The sequence below is a fragment of the Callospermophilus lateralis genome, chromosome 11, assembly GCF_048772815.1.
Source record: "Callospermophilus lateralis isolate mCalLat2 chromosome 11, mCalLat2.hap1, whole genome shotgun sequence".
Classification (NCBI taxonomy): domain Eukaryota; kingdom Metazoa; phylum Chordata; class Mammalia; order Rodentia; family Sciuridae; genus Callospermophilus; species Callospermophilus lateralis.
This window is the reverse complement of record NC_135315.1, coordinates 101,615,546-101,619,710: the sequence shown is the minus strand read 5'-3', so window position 1 is coordinate 101,619,710 and position 4,165 is coordinate 101,615,546. Positions and strand designations below refer to the sequence as shown.

General features: G+C 47.0%; 1 pseudogene; it reads right to left on the bottom strand.

Annotated features, from left to right (window-relative positions):
* Positions 1-211: 211 nt before the first annotated feature.
* On the bottom strand, positions 212-1,251 carry LOC143385961 (mitochondrial fission regulator 1-like pseudogene; annotated as a pseudogene).
* Positions 1,252-4,165: the final 2,914 nt, after the last annotated feature.

Below are 4,165 nucleotides of genomic sequence, written 5' to 3'. Positions count from 1 at the left end.
AGTCATTCATTTAGGTCCTATTTTCACACAGGGATAAGGAAAAACAAACTTCTTTCATTCCCCTTAAGCTGAGACTCTACCATATACAACTACCTGAAACAAGTGTCTCAGCTCAAATGGAAAACATATAATCCAGCTCTTCTCTTTCAGCCCAAGATCTAGCTTGTCAGCAAGACTGTATTGAGAGGCAGAAACATCTGCAGTTAGGAAGGCAGCTATTGAAGGAATTCCAGGAGCATGAGACTGAGTTTGCAGAGTGGAGTGCCATCAGTTTCCTTTTCTACTGATATCTTCTTCCTTCAAAGCAAACTTTCTCCTTAGGACCTCAGAGATAAGCACAGCAGGGTCTTCCTCCTTCATTAAACTCCGTGTCAGATCTTGGCTCTGTTTTATCCCGTGAAAGTCCTTTAGGATACCCATCATGTCTGCAAAGCTGCTGGCCTTGGACAGAGAGATGCAGTCATCCTCTTCAGACGAGCTGCAGGTAGCTTTGTGTTCTGGTTTACAACATTCAGGGCTGGCAGAACAAAGCAGGGGGACTGATGGAAGCTCAGGGACCTCTACCTCGGTCTCCTCGGTGATGTCACTAATGACAAAGGAAGTTGTAGAGTGGAATGAGGATCCAAAACAAGGTAAGGGAGAAGAGACATTTGAACTTCCTGGAGATAAGAAATCTGGCGTTAATGAAGCCGAAGCTGCATCAGCTGCTACTATCTTGGCAATCTGGCTGCGCAGGTGGCTCAGCTCATCCTGCAGTTCAGTGGTGCATCTTAGGGCTGGCAGGGCTGTTTTCTTCAGGGCCAGGAGCCTCTCCTCAGACCCACGCAGGTTGGGCACAGAGGCATTGCGCTGCATGACAATCAGAGGACTGGGCTTCCAGGTATGCCTCAGGGGCCGTGTATCACTCCTGACCTGGGCATATGTCTCCTCTTCATCTGCAGCAATCCAGGCAACGTCTGCCAGAGTAGGGACTGGGGGCACATCTCTCATGCACAGGTCAGAGATGTTGGGCAGGGTCTCAAACGATGCCCGGGGATATGGTTTCAGGGGAAGATTGGTCCCAATTCTTCTCACTACACTTCGAGCAGCCCCATGTGGCTTGTTTTGCCAGATTGGAATAGTCACATTAGCTTCCATTCCCGACATTTCAGCCAGCTCCTGCACTTGAAGGACAAGGTAGCCACAGGGCAGCTCGGGAAGGCAGGACGTGTGACTCCTTCATATCAGGCCATCTCAAGGAACCACAGATTTCCCTTCTTTGCTTGAAACCCCGCCCACGTGTCACTGCTGGAGAAGGCTCCTGCCCCGAGCGACAGCGGAGGTAGGTCTGAGCACCACGGCGCTGCCACGGCCGTTTCAGTGGCGGCCGTCCGGACGTTTGCGCGGCCTTTCCCGGGAGGCTGGGAGCTGCTCCAGAGCGGGGTCTGGTCTCTGCGGCACTGGGCCCGGCGCCCCGCCGAGGCCGGGGCGCTCAGCAAACTTTGCCGAGCGCAGCAGCGGGCGGAGACCTGCGTGGACAGCTTCCACGGTTCCCGCCAGGGCCCGGAGCTGCTGCGCGGGGGGCAGCCGCGCGGGACCTCGCCAGGACGCGTCCCCAACCCGGGCCAAGGTCGGCCAAGTCCTCGTAGCCTGCCCAGCGGCTGTTGGACCCGCAGACCAGGGGCCGGAGTGCGCGGGAGCGAGGAGGCGGCAGGGCAGCGCAGCCTGGACCAGAAGCCTCTGGTCCGTCTCTGTCCCTGTTTTGGGGTGACTCGTAAAGCAACCACCCCTCGGAGAATCAGTTTCCCCCGCCACAGGAGGCGGACAACGGCGGCTCCCGTGAGAACTTGCGCGGGAACAGCGGCCGTCGGCTGCGCTCGGCGCCCGGCACCCGGGCCCTGCCTGCGGCGGGGCAGAAGGACCGCGCCCCCGCCTCCCGAGCGGCCCCCGGGATATTTCTCACCTCAGACTCCCGCTCACTTTTCCTATAGTCCCCGTACTTCCTACCAGCAGATTAAAATTGGCTCTTTATTTAACTAGAGCTTTGAACATAGAATTTAAATAAAACAAATTTGCATAGTGCCTTTTTGAAGATAGTAATTGGACAATATCTATAAAAAATTAAAATGATAAACTCTTGATCCTGCATTGTCCATCTAGGATTTCAGCTACGTGGACAAAGATGTACACACATGAATGTTCTCTGAAGACAGCTTGCAATTATAAAATATTGAACATTGCCTAATGTCCATCAATAAGGGATTGATTAAATACATTATATGTCATTCATATAATATGATATTATGCAGCCTTTAGGAAAAATAAAGTACTGCTATAGGAACTGACAAGGAAAGATTTGCATATATGTAGAGTGTTTTTGGAAGGATACACAAGAAACTACCTGGAGTGGGAGGCAAACCTATTTTTATAATATACCCCTTTGTATTTTAAATATTTTGAATCATGAAGCATTTTATTTTTAAAATAAAGAAAACAGTATTAGCAGTTGAAAGGATTTAGATCCAATACTGAACTTGCTAAATATCTAGGAAGAGTTGCAAAAACACCCTTGCCAAATTATTTTTGTCTACATTATCATAATTAATATTATAATATTTATTACCAAGGTAACTTTTCTCCTTCCTTTTCTTTTTCATTTTGTTCATCAGATCCCAGTTATTTTGTAACTGTCACTGCTCAGATTTGGACGGGTGGTTCTGACTGGTGCTTTTGAGATGGGTGTTAGCAGAGGTAGTAGAGATGAAATAGGCTTGGGTTCTGGGCAGACAGCTCTTCAGGACATGACTTTCACAGAAAGATGGTTATGTTTTAAACATTTTGATGTTCCCCTAAAAAAAAAACTCATGTACCAACTAGAAGAAAGCTCTTTTAGTTCTATTTACATGCACACTTAACTACAGATGCTTTCAGTTGTCCACACAATAGCATGAACCTAGTCCTCTTCCCCTACTGGAGGATCCTAAAACTGTGGCCTCCTCTTTCCAGTTTCCGTTTTGGTTGCAGTAGCCTAGGTTGTTCACTTTTCAAGGTTCTTAGATGCAGACAATATTCACTCTAATTTGTTTCAACACAAAGGGACATTTTACCAGATAGTGGAACATTTAGGAATATGTTGGAAATCAGACAATGAAGAAAAATGCCCAACCTCAGGACTGATAAAGCAGAAACGTTACTACTGTCACTGAATTACCACCTCTGTCATCAGAGACAGACATGGGCATTTTCACAAGAGCAGATCAAAAAAAAAAAAAAAGAAAAAAAAAGAAAACCAAAAAAAAAAAAAAAAAAACCAAAAAACATATTTTCCCACTTTGCTTGCAGGAAAAAACCAAAAAACATATTTTCCCACTTTGCTTGCAGGAGAAGCCAGATCACCTATGTAACCTCTGTAAAAGAGTCTAGGAGATGCATGTTTAGATCCCTCATCTCTATAACCTTGAAAAAATTCTGCAGAGGGGTTATGGCAGGGGGCTGGGCAAGTAACCTGTAACATGTCACATAAATGATCCTGTTCTGGCCCATAGAAAATAAGCAGACATGTCCTGGGGAGCTTCCTGAAGAGAGTTTCCTCTTTCATAAAAATAAAGAGACACAAAGAGAGCCCTCTTTACTGTTCTTTCTGTTTTTTGACACAGGTGTATTGGACATGATGCTTGGAGGCCCTGTGGCCTTCTTGGATCAATGAGGGGGATGCCCTGCAACATACCCACCCCACTCACATTTTTCATCTTTCCATGTACATGAACTTCTTTCCTTGAGTCTGTAACTGTGCTTAAAATTTCCTCTCCTCCTCCTCCTCCTCTTCTTCTTCTTTTTGAATGCAAGAAATTTATTGAAAGAAAAGTGCAATGAAACTTTTCAAATGCAAAATTGTCAATGTCAAAAAGGGAAACTCGGACACCTCCCCACAAGTGCAGGACCAAGTGCAGAGTGGATTCCTTCTGCATGCTGTAATCAGAGAGAGTGTACCCATCTTCCAGAATTTTACCAGCAAAGATCAACCTGTGCTGGTCAGGGGGAATGTCTTCCTTTTGGATCTTTGCCTTGACATTCTCAGTGGTGTCACTGGGCTCCACCTCTAGGGTGATGGTCTTGCCCGTCAGGGTCTTTACCAAGATCTGCATCGTTGGTGGCAGCAACAGATAGCATAGCAGCAATGGGATGA